This window comes from Micropterus dolomieu, linkage group LG16 (genome assembly GCF_021292245.1).
Source record: "Micropterus dolomieu isolate WLL.071019.BEF.003 ecotype Adirondacks linkage group LG16, ASM2129224v1, whole genome shotgun sequence".
Lineage (NCBI taxonomy): Eukaryota > Metazoa > Chordata > Actinopteri > Centrarchiformes > Centrarchidae > Micropterus > Micropterus dolomieu.
In genome coordinates this window covers 953,016-973,168 of record NC_060165.1, presented here as the reverse complement: position 1 = coordinate 973,168, position 20,153 = coordinate 953,016, and the positions used below count along the sequence as shown (strand labels likewise).

At 41.1% G+C, this 20,153-nt stretch overlaps 1 protein-coding gene and 1 long non-coding RNA gene across 2 annotated transcripts in view; both read left to right on the top strand.

Annotated features, from left to right (window-relative positions):
- The window catches only part of LOC123985193 (protein O-mannosyl-transferase TMTC1-like), a 155,120-nt gene that overhangs the window by 56,150 nt on the left and 78,817 nt on the right, over positions 1-20,153 (top strand). The gene's annotated exons all lie outside the window — the stretch shown is intronic.
- LOC123984874 lies at positions 1,464-2,960 on the top strand. Its single transcript, XR_006828547.1, has 2 exons — positions 1,464-1,852; positions 1,952-2,960. It is a non-coding gene; the product is annotated as an uncharacterized LOC123984874 (long non-coding RNA).

Genomic DNA, 20,153 nt, shown 5'->3' with positions numbered 1-20,153 from the left:
TGTGTGTGTGTGTGTGTTTGCGTGCATGCACAGGGTCAAACTACTTGGGCTTGAAGCCAAGAGAGAGTGCAAATCTGGCCAAACAAAGCCAGGTCCGGATGTTTTGGGAGCTTCCCTGCTGCGTAAGCCAGCCTGGAATGTTCCAGAATTAGCCTGCTGCTGCTGTTCTGGGTGAGCTGATAACACACTGAAACACTGCATGCTTAAGGAGTTGTGTGTCTGTGTGGGTGTGTATTGAGTTTAATATGTATTACAGGTTAATTTAGGCAACATACCCCGGGATGTCACTTAGAAATATGGCAAACATGCAGAGGGCTGCAGGGCTAGAGTTAGCGTGATTTATGAGAATGTGTGTGTTTTAGTTTGAGTATGTATCTCCATACATGCATGTTTGTTTCATGAATTGGCATTTTGGAATTTTCTTCAATGACATCATGTGACACATGTCCATAATCTGAATCTATAAGTAAGATTTTGATTATTTTTACTGTTGAACTTGAATGAAATCACAGGACTTTAATGAGGGTATAGCCGGATTTTTAGAAACCCAGGAACCTTTTGAGGTTAGGTCCAGTTTTAGTTAATTTGCCATACAATGTATTGTACTTCATTGTCTTTTTACTTCATGGTACTTTTCTACCATGACTGAGACGAGGGAGGCATCAATGTCACTAAACACTAACTGCAGTACTGTTGATGACAAAAGAGGAGACCAAAATGTAGTTCAAATAATAGTTTACCAAAAGCTGTCTTTATTGTCGTTAACAAAAGCAGGTGAAAAGTGTATGGAACTGCTGGAAAATGCAGCTGGAGTCAGGAAACTTACCAGCCACCTCACTAATGGTTGAAACTATTTAACAAATGATTAGCTTAGCAAGATAAAGCACAGTCTTCTGAACAGACTCATTACAAACATTCAATCCTTTTTATTGGGTATCAACCTCGCGTTTACTTGCATATTGTTGAAAAAATAGACTTGAAGCAAAATAAACTTTTCAGGTCACGGCGATATTCATGACACAGCTGAGACGCAAGCCTGTACGGAATGGTGCAGACTGACAGCTGCAAAGATTAAAATAACTGACTCTTAACAGTGATGTCACAATTTTTCCCAATCTTGAATCAGTGATTAACTTTGGTTATTATTACCAATAGACATGATGGCCCAAAGTATCAAAGTTGTAATAAACCAGAATAATCCATGACACACTTTTGTATCGAGATGCTAAATCACTTTTTCATTGAGCTCAAAGCAAGGCTTTGTTTCTTAGTTTTGGAAAAGTAAAGACATTTTTGAGACATAACATCCAGCTATGACATCAGAGTGTGTGTGTGTGTGTGTGTGTGTGTGTGTGTGTGTGTGTGTGTTTGTGTGCGCGCGCACTTAATGCAATGTCACACTGATCCACTATGCTCCTCTTGTCCCTCGGTCTGTGACCAGCATGGGCTACAGCTGCTGGCGCCTGACTTGTCTCCGCTCTCAGTCTTGTTTATGTCTTCGTCTAGATTAGCCCCAGCTGCTATAATAACCCTTAATACTCTAAAACTCATGCACAGACACACAGCAATAACCCTGTGCAGTGGTAGTGGTGTGAGCTTGCAAAGGGCTGCTGCACCGCTATAATGTCAGTGTGAAGCAGGCTGCCAGCGTATGTGGAGGGATTCAGATGTCTCTCAGCATGATTTAGATCTTTTGGTTTGTCTCTTTTTGATGTCCAGCAAAAGTCCTGTTAAACAAACCAACCTCAGCCAAAATGACAAGAATGCTAAAAGAACAGTAAAGCAGTCTTTGGTTCCTGGTTTCACTGAGCTGCACAGTGGTCTGCTTCCTGAGACAACTGTTGGGAATCTGGTAGGGCAGGTTTAGTTCTTAGCAAATATCAAAGATATTTATCAATATTATTAAAATTATTAATATCACAAAATAATAATCAAGGATTAATAATTACAGGGCACCAACCTGGGATCAGGGACCAACAACAAAACCACAACAGTCTCAGAAAAGATTTAGTCTTGTGTTACACAGTACACAAGTAACCACAACTGACCCTATTGAAATTGCAACCTTGCAAAGTGCTTAATTAATAGTTTTAAACTTGATTTTACAAATTCACCGGTGTGAAATGTGTAACGGTGGTCATCATCTAAATTGAGATTTCTATGTTGAAAAACCAAATAGTTATTGACGATTTGAAATGGATTGAATTTAACTCTGTGCTCCCTAACTCCACCTACAGTAACAGGCGCATTGGACAGACATTCAGGTCTTGCTCTGCAAACTGCATCGTCTTTGGTGATTTTGAGTTGATCAAAACTGTGAAACGTCTGCCTAAGTGAGCTGTCCAAAATATCACACAACTGGGAGAAATTGAGGCATTGCCATGGAGATATTGAAGGTAATGGCTGCAAAAAAACGACGAATGTTAAATATTAAACTAACTCCACCCAGTTACCATACACAAGGCTTACTATATTACTTTTTGACAAATTTTGGCATCCACTTGGCACCGGCGTATCGGGTTTAGTGATATCCCTAGTGGGATGATGGAAGGACCTTAAACAAAGGGATAGGAACCCAGATGAAGGACACACACTACCTGTCCTCACCAAGATAGTGTGAAGCACAGCTGAGTTAGGTTGCCACGCTGTGTGTGTGTGTGTTTGTGAATTCTGAGTAACCCTGTCATTTCAGCAGGGAGCCACAGATAATTCTGTCTCTCTCTGTCTTTTAGTGTGTTCACATGTTAAGCTAATAATTTGATTACAGCCAGATTAACCTCTGGAATCCCACACACTCAGTCTTAGTAGGTTCCTAATTACAGACTCTTGCTCAGAGCCACAGACCCGACGACAATTAAAACATTTTTGGTCCAAAATGTGTTTCAAACTATCCACAAGACAGCTTGACTTTCCATTTAATGTAACACTGTAACAACTGTAAAATAAACTGTAAAAATCTTTTATTAGAATCCTTCACTCATATTACAGAACAATTTAGAAATAGCTTGACTAAAGCTAACTGACCCTCTAAACCCCAGGCTGGCATTGCCACCACTAGGGCCGGGTGATACAGCCCTAAAATAATGTCTTACATATTACTCTGGCTACTTATATATACGTATACTTATAGTATTTATGTTTCTTGAGTACTTGTAATTGTCTCTTACTGCATGTGCTGTTAAATGCTCCGTACTTGTATAGCGCCTTTCTAGTCTTTTCGACCACTCAAAGCGCTTTTACACTACATCTGCATTCACCAGTCACACACATTCATACACTGAGCCTAAGTGCTCAAACAGAAACTAACATTCACACACATTCATACACTGGCGGAATAGCCGCCAGGGGCAAATCGGGGTTCAGTATCTTGCCCAAGGACACTTCGACACGCAACCAGGGAGCCAGGGATCGAACCTTCCGATTAACAGCCAACCCGCTCTACCTCCTGAGCCACAGCCGCCCCTGTTATGCACCAATATACCAAAGCAAAGTCATTGTAAATGAAAACCTACAAGCCAATAGACCTGCCTTTGATTCTACTCAAAAATGCCTCAGCAATGAGCATATGAGTGGTACTGCATTCCTTTTAGTAAAAAGAAAACTACAAAAGGTTTTCATCTTGAAATGGTTGGGGGTTTTGCCTGCATGTCCAAAGACTTTTATGAATTTGAGGCTAGATCTAAAGTTAAACGAGTGCCTGTTTTAAATTATTTAAAACTGATGTATTGACATGAAACTTGGATGCATATCAAAAGGAATCACTAAATCTATCGCTGGAAAGATTTAGTTGGACTGATTCAAGCAGTATGTGTACGACTGTCTTTGTAGTTAGAGGGTATAGCCAGATTTTTAGGAACCCAGGAACCGGTTAAAGATGAAATAATTCCACCTTAAAGAACAGACGATACAGCAAACTTTTCAATGCTATCATGTCAGCATGGCATGTCCACAGTTCCGTCAACACCAGCTCCCTTCCAGGTGATGCATTACGCATGTCATGACATCAGCAGCACTGTTAAAGGGACAGTTCATATATTTCCTCCAGCTCAAGATAGTAAACTTCAGTACCAAGCAAATAGGATTCCAACAACAGAATTCCGGGGCCTCCACTTCGCATCAGTGTTTTTAGCACCAGCAGCTTACATTATACGGAACAATCCACATCAAGTCATCAACATCCCTGCCATTTAGCTCCAGCAACTACATAAGCCAGGGGAACCTGGCACCGGGATGCCAGCGCCGCCAGAAATCTATTTCCACCAACCACAGCAGCCGGCTTCAGGGGCAGCTTTGGCATTGAAATGCCAGTGTCCCCCACAGCCAACTCGCAACAACCACAGCAGCTGATCTGAGGGGCTGAGGCACCAGGATGCTAGCGCCCCCGGCTGCCCACTATCAACCAACCACAGTAATCGACACCAATTACACTTCAAGCAACCACAGCAGCTGGCTGCGGTATGGGTTTTCAGCACCGACATGCACCCTATCAGCAACTTCAGCTATGGAGGTTTGGCACTGAGATGCCAGCGCCCCCCGCCGCACCCTACCACTAACCTCTGAAGAGGGCGTCAGTAAGGACTTCGGACACCGAGATGCCAATAGTTGTTTCGAGCTAACATCGAGCTCTCAGTCGTTTCGAGCTAACATCGAGCTCTCAGTCGTTTCGAGCTAACATCGAGCTCTCAGTCGTTTCGAGCTAACATCCGGCTCTCAGTTGCTCGAGCTAATATTTGGTCGACCATTTTGAGCTCAGTTGTTTTTGAGTCCTCAATTATCGAATGATAGCACGAAACGACTGAGAGCAGGATGATAGCACGAAACGACTGAGAGCAGGATGATAGCACGAAACGACTGAGAGCAGGATGATAGCACGAAACGACTGAGAGCAGGATGATAGCACGAAACGACTGAGAGCAGGATGATAGCACGAACATCCAGCTCTCAGTTGTCACTAACTAACATTCGGCTAACAGTCATTTCGAACTAGTCTCAGAGATTGACAGCTTTGTGTTCACGATACTAACCATTTAACTCAACATTGATTCAGTACATGATCAAGTTTTGATTCAGCTTAAATCTACTATCCAACTGAATATTCGTTATACTCGTTATTGGGATATGAAATGACCTACATCAGGATATGAAATTTTAGTCATAATGCAGAGCCCTAGTCTTTTATCAGTAGCCGCTTTCTCACTGCCTTATTTTCCAGGAGGATTATACGAATATGCCTTCTTGCTGCTCTGTATGAACGGTATGCAGCTGTAAAGCAGGGTCTGATTTTATCCGCCTCTGAGCCGGAAACGCAGCCATGTGCCGGTGTTGTATCCGAAACGATGTTTTTCTGTGGATTATGTGAAAGTACACATGGTTTTGGGATTATCCTGCAAATGCCGGTTTAGTATGATTGAGTGAATGCCTGATATCGATATTCTTTCCGCGTTTATTGCAGGATGGCTGTATGAAAGCGGCTACTGTGTTTGTGAGAGACATGGAGCAAGTGAGAGGAGGGGCTGAGGGAATATCTGCGCTGCGTGCAGCTCATATGAGTTTACCCATTTTAAAAACAATCAAAAATCAATATGTGGTGCTCAGCGTTGATATTGTGGTGGACCGCCTCAAATAAATCAATGTATAGGAAACACTGGGATGTCTACACTGGATTACAACACAATATCAATAAAAGCAGACACCACTATTTAACTTAACTTTTAAGATAAATATTCAAAACAGTACAGTAGTTTTAAACTGTCTGCAAAATAAATGGCAAATGTTGCTATCTGCTATTACATTCTGTAAAAGATTAGTCAGAATGTCTTTTTTTCAAATGTTTTTAAGATTAAAGAAATGACAAGATGCTGACAGCTGTTGAATGAATGAATGACTGCTGCTACTAAACATTCACATGATCAATAAAATCAATGCGCAACTAATGTTAATGATTTTCACTCACACACTGTGCGGCACGGCAGCACTTAGCAAATGTCCTCTCCTCATTCAGTAGGCAGGAGGTGATGGTGAAAGCAGCGGAGCAGAGGAAAATATGAGTGCTACGTTTCAGTCTGGCAGTAAATGTACAGTGCAGGTCACACTGTGTCTGTTAATTAAAGTCCGGCAGTTCAGGCAGCTGCGAAGGCAGTGCTAACTAACATCTCCTCTTCAGACTGCGGTCTGGAACCTGAGCAGGATGTTTTTGCCTGCTAATTCAAGTTCATCTGTTGTCATTCAACCACATATAGACTACACAAATGAACGAAATGCCGTTTCTCAAGGCCCATGGTGCTCAATACAAGATTACAATAATCAACTTACAAGACACAAACATGTTACTACACTAGACGGGACAAAAAAAAAGCAGCAGCAGAGGCTGGTAATAATGCTGTAATAATGTAATAATGCTATTCAGTGTTAGCTACATTTGTATGAAGTAACATTAAATGTCTGCATTTCGTTACTACCTACTTGTTTGGACACATACTTTGCTTTAAAAGTGACAATTAGTCTAACAGTGAGAAAAATACATCTTTATCCTATTCGTTTTACAATCGCATCGTAGCACTCATAATCGTAATGAGGTGCCTAGAAATTCCCACCCTTGAGGTGACGCATCGAGGAATCAAATCGAATCGTTGACCTGATAATCGTAATCGAATCGTGAGACCAGTGAAGATGCACACCCCTATAAACACAACATTGTGAAAGTTTACATCTAAAGAAGGGACAACTCCAACGGTTTAAGAAGGTTTCACAAAAGGTTTATACTTTTTGTTATATAAAGTATATATGACCACTTTCCAGAGCATACCATCAGATTTCCTTCCTGACATTTGTGTCATATGAATTCGTTGCACTATGAAAATTAACTTGCATATATGGCATATCACATTTTAGTTTATCATATGGAAGTCCAATAACATATCCCACAGATCAATACATACATAAATGTAAGCAGTATTGGGTAAACTGTGTAGCTAGTGAGTATCAAAACATTCCACTCCTTCACAGCTGTTATGGCAACAATATTAAGGGTGATTTAATTTTGACGCAAGGGGTTAATGAAGAAGAAGACATACTTTATTAATCTTACAAGGGGAAATTCAGTGTTTTCTCACTCTGTTGTGAATGTTATACACACACAGGTCTGAGATACACACACATGCACATGCACAACACATGGAGAGATTTCAGAGCGAGGGGGCTTTTACAAAGCTTTCTTTCACAGCCCTGACAGGAAGATGTAACATATTTTAAACATAATACTGCAAGGCCCATATTCATTTAAATATAAATGTAAAACAAATACTGTGATAATGTATTCAATAGTAAACTATACACTTGTACAGAAAAGTTTAGACAAAGTAGTGTCCAGTCGTGACCTGCAAATTGACAGACAGTGATCAGCAAATGTCCAAAAACTGTTTTGTGTGTAAACATAGATCCACAAATGCTTAAATAATACTTTTTTGTGAAATTAAAATATGTGTGTACAGAGTAAATTGTGCATATTTGCAATTTGCAAATTGCAAATATGCACAATTGTGGATATGATTTTACACAAATGTAAAAATACATGTTTTGGGTATTGAGATATTTGTGTATATTTTTTACATTTCTCCAAAGTACACATTGGACAAAATTTCACAAATGCATAAAAAGGAAATTACAAATGTAACATGACCCACAAATTGACCGGAAGCACGCCAGAGTAAAGAAAAAAAAGACTTGGCGTTGTGAGTCCATGTGAATTGTTACATTTGAGAAAATGTGCAAAAACTGTCTTGTGTGTAGAAGTCACTTTGTATTTTTGTGGATATGATTTTAAACGTCACAAATATAAAAATACACATTTGTGGATTGTTTTCTGTGATTTACAAATATTAGTCCAATGAAATCTTCCATACTGTTTCGCCTTCTCTGAATATCCACTGTGGTAGAGAGAAAAATCACCCAGGACGATATATCAGCCAATATCAGCTCATTGCAGATATTCAATTCAATTCAATTCAGTTTTATTTATATAGCGCCAAATCACAACAACAGTTATCTCACAGCGCTATATCAGATATAGCGCTGATATATCAGCAGAAGTCTTCACCGGAGTACACAAGTACACCTGGAGTCCCTTACTCAAACTGTTCTTTTTGGACTTGTATTAATTCTTTCCTGATTTATGTGTTTATATGTTGATCTAAATGGGATGTTTCCTGTATAAATAGGACTGCAGACTCGGCTCCATTTGCATATTTTTACCATGGGAAATGCAAGTAAATTCATATGTTGCTTGTGTGCTCTGATCCTCTGAGATTTACTCTAAAATAGAGGTCATCTGCTGCAAATACAGACATGGCACCGGACACAGGCAAATATTTGAGTCATTTACAAGCAGATTAAGGATGAAATGCTGTGAGCACAACAAAAGCAATGCAGCTCTAAAAACCTCGGCATATATTGTGCAAACAAAAAAGGATGACGTAAAACCAATGCTGTGTGAAACAAAGAACACCATATTATCTCCTTCAGCAGCAAACACATTATCACTTTTCCCAGTTGGATTAAAATGCTTGCATGGTTAAATCCAAATCCAATTACCTTGAATTGGTGGCTCAGACAACATACTAGTATAGGATGGCCTTACTTGTCCATCAGTAACATCAAAGCTGTTGGCACTGGATGCCCTGCAGTCATGCTTAAAGGCAAAGCAGTAGTTTCACCAGCAAGCTTCCCAAAACTGTTCAAGGCATGTCACAAATAGACCACTGTGTAGCCATGTTAGAACAAGATGGTAGTAAACACATCCCCCCCCTGGGAAAGGTGCAGTCCTCAGAAACCTTGATTTACTATTATTAACATAAACATGTCGCCTTTTTTTGATACATAAAATACCAGAGTTGTGAGATTGTTTTGTGTCCAAGAAGATGTGATTGCTGGACTAAGAAGCAGATGAATAAAGAAATAGTTGGAGGTCAAAGGACAAAGAACTTCCATAATCCACATAGTACAGTCACAGTCAGATCAGTAATGGCAGATATCTCACACAATGAATGAAGAACAGAGATGATTTAAACCCCTGACTGCTGTCTTCTGCCTGTCTCAGAACATGTAAGCTTCCATTTTCTCAAATGTAACAGTTCACATGGACTCACGTGACGTGTCTTCCTGTGTTTTCTCAACGCTCCAAGTCTTTTTTTTTTTCTTTACTCTGGTGTGCTGGCACCCATTCAAATCAAACAAAACTCTTGCTGTTTATATGTTGTGAACTTAATAATGATTGATCAAGGCCATCTGTTGTGATCTCTTTTACTTACACAATGGAATTGCCGAGTACTATTTTAGCATAGATTAAATTAAACCCTATCCCTAAAGTAGTAGTATAATAGTTAATCTCACCCCAGTAATCCAAACACCCTCACTTTATAGTAGCCTACTTCTTCATGAGCAATAATCCATGGAACAGACACAGGGCATAACACATAATCTGAACATCCAGATTTTGGAACTCACCTGGACCTTTATTGCTTGGCATTCTGTTTCATCTGTTGCTGCTTTGACTGTCAGCGCCAAAGAAGGTAGCTGAAAATGCCACAAAACAAAATTTGGCTGTGATCTAATGTGAGCAGTGCTCTTTTATTGTCAGCCCAACAGATGGCAGAATGGTTAGTGCTGTCTGCAGTTACCTCTATTAATATTACATGGCTGTGTTGTGGCTCTAACTCCAAACACCTGGTCAGGCATGAAGACACAAGAACTCTAGCTTCAGTAAATCTTAATCATCTACTGCATGTGTACATGTTTGGTATTTGTTTGTGTGAATAAATATGGGTTGCCTCATTATTTTTTTTGTACTGAGTGTGTGATCATTCACTCAGAAACAGAGAGCGATGGAAATAGAGATGAAGGAGTGAAAGGGGGATGTTAGAAGGGCCATATTTGTTTTTGCAGCTCAGTGGAGCATCTGCTCCATGTTCCTCCCAGACGTGGCTAATTAGCAACAGGGGAGGCAGAGTGTACACTACTGTTCTCAAGGATTTATCTCCTTCTGCCTGTCAGATATTCTCTTTTCTCTCACTGTCTCACTCTGAAGTTACTATACATAGTGTCTGCCCTGCTGCTACAGCCTAATCCCTCTTTGGCTCTGATTATTTATAATGAATGCCTTTTTAGGATGTGCAGGTGATTTAGGCAGGTGTGATAAATAGATTATATGTGAGTGAACAGAAGAAAAATCTAAATCAAATCCATTTTAGATGTGACCACCCTTGAAGGAACTCTGCAAGTACCGGTCAAAATTTTTAGACCAACCCCATTTCTCTAGTTTGTATTGAAATATAAGTAGATCAAGTCCAGTGAAAAACCTTAATGGTACACGTCTTGCCTTGCTGAAATGAGCTATTTCCAAAACAGAAATGGTTGAATGACACATTCTGGCACCAGCATTATTAACACTGGTCTAGTCTGGGTGCTTTATCTAATGTTAAAAAAGAGGCCTGCAGTCTTGTTGTTCTTTTTGACTCAGAGCTGTCTTTGATGCTTAAGTGACTTTTGTGGTGCAGTCCTGTTTTGCCCAAGTGAGTCATTCCTTTGCTCCCCAGATTTAGATAAGGTCCTCCATGCTTTTATTTCCTCCAGACTCGACTACTGAAACGCACCATATTCTAGTATCAGCCGGTGAAACATCTAAATACTGAAATTTATACAAAACGCTGCTGCCAGGCTTTTAACCCATACCAAAATCCTTATAGGCAAGTCCTGCGACTTCTTGGTAACGTCTCTGGGCTGGGCAATATGGCCAACAATATTTCTTGTAAGTCTTAACTTAAGCATTAATGTAATCAAATCAAATATAAAAGCTATTTGGCACTGCCAGGCACCTTCTGAGCAACAGGTTAACATATGCTATATAAATCTGTTTTCTTGTTTTTTTTCTGAACAGGAATCAGCAGAAACATTTTTCTTTTATCAGGGAGCAGCAGAAACAGTCTGTGTTCAGTAGCAAGTGTCCCTGTTAGAGTGAGGTGAAGCGGTCGCTTCACACACATGCCCCCCTGCTGCCGAAGTTGAATTGTCTTCAACTTTTTGTACGCAACACGCAGCACTAATCATTGGAAGAGACTGATCCTCGCTGTTTGTGAGTTTCCAGAATCTATTACTGTTTACTAAATAGGACATCAACAGGAGGGAATTCGCATGGTGGCAAGCTGACACACACCGCTGCAGTGTCCACATCGCCCCGCTTCCTGTCACTCAGAGTGCCGTTGCTGTACCGTTCGCTCTGGTTGATTTGTGTTTTTTTCCCCCTGCCTTTTCGACAAGCCCCGCCCTATTGTGCTATGATTGGATAATACTTGTCACTTGTTGTTGGATGCTGGCAAATGATACAAGCAAGCCCATATGCAAGTAATGGTACAGAGCACTGATAATGAAAGGTTATGGTGTACTCAAGTTTTCAGAGATATTGAACAACACTTAAGATGACAGCAGGGGATTTTCCTGACTTGAGGCCAAGAACAGGTGAAAATAATGAAACATGATTCTGGACAGCAGGAACAAAGGCCCTTTCCACCTGAAAACCCCTCTCAACTATGCAGTTGTATTGCTTAACTTCCTGTCTCTTTCTGTCTCTCTGCCTTGGCTTCTGTCTGTCCTCTTCGTCCAGCATGCATTATGCAGCAGTCTTTCATTCCTGTCTTTCCCTCCTCACCTCTCACATGCAGCATAACTCCTACCACGCTTTCCTCGGCACCCAACTCTACATTTCCCTGAAATGTGAGGAGATTTCCTGCTGGCTCAGGAGCAGACAGGCAGTAATGAGGACATCAGGGAGATGTGAGAAGCATTTTGTTTTGAAGAGAAGCGAGCTGAGGAGCAACAGAGACTGTGGCTCAGAGCTCCTCAACCTCCTCCCTCTGTCTCTGCTTTGACGCTCACTTGTTTCTCATTGAATTGAATTGAAATCATCAATCATCATAGAATCCACTGGCTAATGTATACAGAAATGATTCCCATATATGCCGAAGAGTTGTACTTGGAGCATTCAAGTAATGTTGCATACACTTTTTTTATCTACAGGATCATTTCACCACCCTGATCTGTGGAACCTTTTTTGATTATAGCAAACTATTCTGATGGAATATGTTTCTGTTTGTAGAAAAATAATGCTAGTTAGAAATGTTCTAATTCTACACATGGGGCTTTAATCAGTCAATTCACCAACAGGTTGATTTCCCACAGCAGTTTCTCTCAGGAAGCTGACTGAGCTATAACAAAGAGGGTTTCCTGGGTGCTTGTGGTCTAGCAGCATTATCTTCAGCTCAAGGAGGCCTTTGAAATCAACTTCTACATTTTCTGTGGTCATAGGTTTTTGATGATCTTTAAACATTTTAGAGTTTATTTAACTCAATCAGCTGTTGCACAATTATGAATATAGATCCTATTTTTGCACACTTTGTGTGTGAGCACAAACATAATGTTCATCAGTCTCACTGTCTATACAACACACTTCCATAAGCCTGGACTGCCTCTCCTGTTATGGATTCAGGAGATTGCAAACAGAAAAGCAACATGTCTCCATAAAGATGCTCAATAGAATCAGTTCTTACTGAAGATGGATGTCTTTAATATGAAGACAGTGTTCTTTCTAACTCTGAGGAACGGCTCCTGAGCTCTCACTGGAGAGAAAGCGAGAGGGTGTGAGAGACAGAGAGAATGGCTCTTTGATTAATGAGCAGGTTCTTTGGCCACTTCCGGCTGTATCTTCCAGGGAGGAATACATGCACACACAGAGAAAAGCTCTCCCTCTCAGAGAAAGCTCTGAGGTTGTGAGTGTATAACCATGTCTGATAGTAATCCTGTCCTGGGTTTTATGCAATGCACATTTGACCTAATCTGGCAGGTGGATGAGTGTGATTTTGGGAGGGAGTGTGTACGCTCCAGTGCACATAGCCGTGATCATGACTCAAAATATGGGAAATTGGGGGGAGGCGGTGATTATAAAAAGATTAAAAGTGCATTTCAAGCCATAGCAACAGCAGAAAATTTTAGCTGTGCATGATGAATTCGAAACCTTTAGTGTGGACTTTGTCTTTGTATTGTCTCACTTTTGTTGCCAGCGGTTTAGACATTAAGGCTGTGTGATGTGTTGTTTTGAGGGGACAGCAAATTTACACTGTTATACAAGCTGTACACTCACTACTTTACATTGTAGCAAAGTGTCATTTCTATGGTCACATGACAAGTTGTAATCAAATATTTACAAATATGTGAGGTGTGTACTCACTTTTTACTTTTTACAATATGGTGCACCTGCTGCTGTCAGCAGACTTATATACTTACTTATACACAGGGAGACAGGAAGAGACGGGGCAAGCCGGTGTGTTTGCAGTGAGAGCAGGAGTGTGGGGAAAAGCGAACTTAAGGTTAAAGTAAGGTGAGCCGATTCAAGTAGTGAGTAAACACTAAAATACAGTGGAGAATGAAGTAGAATTTTAAAATCTTGAAATATGACATATTCTGAGATAGGACATATAAGTACACAAGGTACACATTGTTATGTTGTGGTTAAGGTTAGACAACATACTGTCTTCATGGTTAAAAGAAACCAACGATGGCTGTGTTATGCAAACCAGTCTATGGTGTCGAGGTCAGATGCGTTGTTTACTCAACTATCCTCCCTATGAGGTTCTGCAGTGGTACAACGACATTACAGCTCTTCTTCTTTGCTTCTGAGAGTGAATAATCATCTTTTTATGAAGTGCTAAAATTGCAACCTTGGTGACTGTTTTGTTAGCGTGAGTGACAGCAGTGCCAGGACTGAAATGTCCAGGTTCAGATGGAGGCTTATGTGGTATGCATTCAGTAAGATGCACAAACATGAGATGAGGTAAGGCTTTTCACACTGAGTTAAATGACAAAAAGGGCACAGATAGTATGCAGGCAGAGTGTCGGAGAGCGTTTCAGTTCTGTGACTGCCCTGGAGCTGTCCTTCACACTGCATCACACATCATAGGACATTGCATGCCCTGACATCAACTCTGAGAGAGAGAGACAGAGAGAGATGAGAGACAGAAAGAAAGTAAGAAAAAAAACAGCACACACAGCATAGAGTTTGCAGTCTGAATCCTGTCTGAGGTAAAATGCAGAGCACTCTGTAAAACAGTAAAGAAATGTTCCTATGCATTTGAATGTGTACAGTATATTTTTATTCTGTGTAGCTTTTGTCTGATAGTACGTGGGTCACTGCAGTGGGTAATTGTGTGTGTAGTTATATTTCCGTTACAGTGTTGCACAACGTTAAAGACAATTTCTAAATTGTTGTCAAAAAATGGGAATCCACACATCCAAATGTGGTAACACTTTTACCAGTGGTGTGCCACTCTTGTTTTACTTTTGCTGATTCTTCGTGGCATGCTACTTTGACTGACTAGCAGCATGTCGCTGCTGTTTGACTGGATTATGGCACAAGAAAACAGTATGTTAGTCCTCTTCCACTGCCACTCTCAAACACAGTATACGCTGTTTATCCTGTCTTTAAGCTGTGTTCACAACGTAAAGCAAATGTTGGGTAAGATGATACTTAGTTGGACAGGACAGGTTAATAAATGGCCCAGCTTTACACTAAATATGTCACCTTCTAGCCTGGCTAACCTTCGCCTTTTCATTTTGAATACAAAATATAGCCAAACAAATTAGCTTTTGCTTTCCGTTTGTTTAGCCTGTGGATGCATTTGGTTGAAAAAAGAAAGGATGTGGCAGTTGCTGGGTTTGCGATGCCCAGGAATTACAGAACATTAGATGGGTTATTGGTCAGGAGTGTGTGTGTGTGTGTGTGTGTGTGTGTGTGTGTGTGTGTGGAGAGGCCACTGCAGCTTCACTCCTCCGGTTAAGCCTGGAGTGTTGTGTGGCAGCCCTGTCGTGTTTCAGCCACAGTGGCTGGGTGGGTGTAAATAACTGTGGCACACAGTGAGGAAGAAGAGGAGGAATAAAGGAAATGCCACTCAGAGGAAAGAATGTAAGGAATTTCAGCTGTGAGTGGAGCATTGACAGTTTTAAATGAGATACAGTTTAGCGTGAGGCTGAGCAGCCAGAATTACTGTACTTTATCATTGTCTGTAACCGCCTACTTTTCATGCGTGTGAGAAAGCTGATACCCCAACATTCTTCAAAACAATCAACCAAACTCAAAAAGTGCTCTGTCTTATTTCCTAACTCTAACACCTCCCTCCACTAATCCTCTCTGTTGCGACGGTCACCGCTGTCATTGTAAATTAGCATCCTGTTATGTAGACACACAGAATCGTCTTTCTCTATGGGGAATTCTGTGGGGAAAAATGAGGACCAACAACATCTGTCTGTTCCTCTCCCTCTCACACCCGTGTGTGTGTGTGTGTGTGTGTGTTGGGTGCGGGGGTGTTTCTTCTTTCCAGCATGAAACCAATCTTCTCAGCGTTGCTCCATCTGAGTGATTTTTCCCAGGGACGTACAACAGGGGTTTTCAAAGTGTGAGGCGGGCCTCCCTAGGGGGGCTCCAAACTGTTTTAGGGGAGGCTCAGTGAATGGAAGTGAAACAATATTACATTACTTATTGCATTAGTTATCAAAAGGAGATCACACTGAATAGCCTGCATGTGTGAAAGTTCAGAGATACAGTAGCTTTAAAGTTATGTCAAACAGCAATATTAGGCTATTTTGGCTCAAATGTTGAGTATCTATGGTGTATCAGACCTAAATTTTAGTCATGCAATTTAATAAATTTATGAGAATTGATACCCAATTATGAATTAATATTCATAAAATCAAAATTTATTCCTCGTTTCAGGGCACCACCGGAGTTGTTATAATCAGTCAGTCAGTCTCATATCTAAAGGGTCAATTCTCTTGGCAGGAACTAGAAATAGGCAACACACACAGCTCTTGATTATATTACAGTGAATTTATTCTCTAACTAAGGTGATAAAAAGATGGTTGGATACAGGGAACATAAACATTTGCTGAACAATGAGCCTGGAGGTTCGATTGTGGGAAGCATTTGACTCATACGGTATAGAAGAGCTAATGAAAGTAAACTAATGCTATAGTTTAGGAGTTAAAATGGACATCTGATCACAGAACGTGTGTTAAGTCTTACTGCTTGTCGACAGCCTGCTTTTGGCCTGTTGCTGGTCCCACGCTAGCTGCCCGATCCTGGCTTTTTGCTAGGGATTCTCCGGGGTTCTCCGTGTCTGATTGAAAACGCCTCCTCCGTCTGGCAATTCGGCTGTTTTCAGGTTTCCTTCGTTGTAGCTGGCGAGACCACGTGGCTTGGTCTGACCTTGGTGAAGTTGGCCCGACGAAAAAGGGCTTAAAATGGAACTTGGTCGTTCCTGAATTAGTCCAGTGTAACTTAACGGACTGATAATTTTAACAAACAAAAGAAATAAAGAAAATAAAAACAAGCTGAAGGGCAGATCGATGTCTCAGCACTTAACGTGTGTAGCTTCAAGCGAAACAAAAGGCCTGTTTCGCTGGCCGACTGATGGCGTTGCCTGGCGCCAGAAGCGTCCAGCGAGCAGAACAGAGTGGAAGAGAGCCAACAGCGAAGAGCACAGCGAGGTCGCGTGTCGCTCTTTTGTTGCCTGGGGCGTGGTTCCCCAGGGGGTGTCTCAGGTTTCCCGAGGGACTGCCTTTCTAAACTTAATGTTTAAAGAAAAGAAATCTATTTGCACGTATTATAATCAAATATTTTCCACAATCGAACCTCAATGGTTGAACGGTTGTACTGTTCTAGGCATTTGGTAACAGGAAACAATTGTCACATTATTGGTCAGGATATTTATACATTTAACGGCATTTCCGACGAGGACATGTAATACTTATTTCGTCCACTTGGGGGAGCTCAGGTTACATGAGGAAAGCTTAGATTAAATCAAAGATCGTCTCTCCTTAGGAACCGGGGAATTTGTTGATTCATCCTTAAATTCAAGCTGGCGATTAAGAGTATAGTAAAACATTTCTTTGTCATCATTTCTAAAGGACTTTTGTAGGAAAGTATTATGAACAAGCATTGATTACATCAGATGAAGGAGTGTCTTGCTGAAAATAAAACACTGCACAAGTAACTTCTTTTCAGCACTAATATCAACAGATAGCAACAACAGTTAACATAACTACTCAAATAGAGGCAAACGTATTCAGGTAACTAAAGATTTAATTAACTCAATTAAATGCTTTGAGTCTTTGGAGACTGCAGTCTTTTTACATTGAAAGTTCAGTGTCTGGACCATGTCACACTTGGGTGAGACAGGGGTTTTCCTTTGATGTGGTAATAAAACAAAGAATAAGGTAAGTTGCCACGGAAACGTGTGTGGGGGGGGCCAGTTTTGATAGGCTGTTTAGGGAAATGCCAATGGCTGGTTCGTGTCCCTTTGTCAGTTTAACAGTCAGGCCCCGCGTTATCAGCTTCGGAATCAAAAAGGTGCCAGTTTTATGGTCGGGATAGCACTTAGAGAAAGCAACTTTGACCTCTCCCCATCTTCTCTGGGGAGGAGAAAGGAATTTAGGGTAGCTCCAAATTTATTCAATATAAAATGCACAAATCCACACCGTTGTTCACTACAACCTGTTGCCAACCATATAACTTCATGTAACAAGAGGCTCAGATGTTGTCACAGATGAATGGCGAGCATATGGACCGCGGCAGAGTTGATGGTTATAAAGTGCTATGGAACGTGGTTGGAGATTCTTGCCGCACATTGATATAAACTGGTATTACTATTAGTTATAAAACATTAAATCAAAAGGTCATAATACGTTATGAACTTTGCTATAGCGCCTAATGCATGTCTGTAAGTGATTATAACAATTGTTATAATGTCTTATGGACGCATTATATCGTGTAACAAATATATGCATAAGTCATTATAGCGATGACCTTCATAGAAAGTGTTACCGAATAGTTTATTTATGTTTACTATTTTTATAATTGCTTCTATAATAATGTATATTGTCTGCTACATAGCAGAAGGGAGTTACAAACTCAATTTCACTCTGATACAGCTGCAAGCGGCAATGATCGGGATCCAGGCAAGTTGTGACAAATGCAGCATTTCACATTTTCAGAGGAGAAGAACAGATGCAGATGACTTAAGAGTGACTTATTAAAGTGATGAAAGAATTTAGTCTTTGAGATAATAACGCAAACTTGATTTTTACAGCATCACCTTGAGATCAGAGAGTGTCATTATATGTACCTGACTACTGGGTGGTGTTCAAACCACCTGCAATATTTTGTGTTTCAAAGTTTTAAAGTTTAAGTTGTACAAACTCTTTTTAGCTGAGAAAAATAAGAAGAAAGTGTCACGGGATCCAAATAAAGTAGAAAACTATGACGCTTACTGACTGAGCTACTGGTGAGAGGCTGTTTCCACACACCTTCTCACTTGATATCGGCCATCCAGAGAATGTCTGTGTTGATTTTGATGGCGTTTGAAGAAAGACTTGCGGAGATATAGATGTTAATTGAATTAGTACATTCTGAAAAATATAGAATGACTGACTTCTGAATTGACCATAGGTTGCAGTGAGGCAAAAATTAGTCACACATCAGTGGATCTGCTGAAAGAAATTCAGCTTTCTAGGTAGTGTGGGTGATTGTCTTAGATTTTTTTGAAGTTTGAAACAAGAAATGTATAGAAATTTTCATTTGTTGTAATAAGACACTACCACTTTGAGCTATCATTCCCAAATTTTATGCATCAACTGAGTAGAGACCCTAGATCATACAAACCGAATTTTGTACGAATCCATGCAGTGAATTACGAGGTATAAACTTTTTGCAAGTGTAGTGCTCCCTAGTGGAAGCATATCACAGGACTGCTCAGTGAAGCTCGGACGGAGCATCTCAACAGACACGTCAAGTTTGGTTACAATAGCTTAAGCCAATTTTGAGTTAAGGGCATTTATGTAAAATTGTACATAAAGACACAAAAGTAAAAATTTATGGAAAAAAAACACTTTAACGTATATCCAATAAACACAACATCCCTGTGTTTTTTAAACCCAAGAACACACTAAGACAGATGCTGGTCCACCCCAAAGACCGCACACCAAAACACAAGAAAAGCAATCTAGTGTATGCGGTCCAATGCAGTGAGGAATGCACAGACCTGTATATTGGGGAGACTAAACAACCACTACACAAACGCATGGCTCAACACAGAAGGGCCAACTCCTCAGATCAAGACTCAGCAGTTTACTTACATCTGAAGGAAAGAGGGCACTCGTTTGAGGACCAACAGGTGCACATTTTAGACAGAGAAGATGGATGGTTTGAAAGAGGTGTCGAGGAAGCCATCTACACCTGGGTTGAGAAGCCATCGCTGAACAGAGGAGGGGGTCTACGCCACCACTTATCCCCCACTTACAATGCTGTCCTTTCATCACTTCCCAGGAAACTCAACAAACGTAACATATTGGCCTCAGGTGTAGTCCTAACAACCATAATGACTGTCGTTACGCCAGCCAGAAACCCTAACAAACGTCTCGGGTTACGTATGTAACCCTGGTTCCCCGAGAAGGGGAACGAGACACTGCGTCGGTTACGACACTATGGGAATGCCTCTAGGCGTAGCAGGTCTGAACGTGAATGAAATCACTCCAATCCTATTGGTTTGTTGCTAGAACGGTAAGGTGTGACGGAATAACCGTAGGAGTATAAAGCACACCTGTACACACTCATCATTAGCTTAAACTATGAAGCAGGCGCTTCAGGCGGGGAGAGAGGTGCGGTGGGTCGATGCAGTGTCTCGTTCCCCTTCTCGGGGAACCAGGGTTACGTACGTAACCCGAGACGTTCCCCTTCGAGGGAACTCGAACTGTGTCGGTTACGTCACTATGGGAACGAGATACCCACTAAACCGTGCCGAAAACCCCGCCTGCCCCAGTGTGCAATAAAGTGGCACGACTAAGAGGAGAGCGCACGAGTGCCAGATGCCGAAGGAAGGTCAAGACTGTAAACCGAATGAATGTGTGCGGAGTGGCCCAGCCAGCCGCTACACAAACATCCTGCAAAGAGGCCCCGGAAAGGAGGGCTCGAGAGGCCGCCATGCCTCTGGTAGAATGAGCCCTCACAGCCACAGGTGAAGGCAAACCGCGCACCTGATAGGCCAGGGAAATAGTCTGAA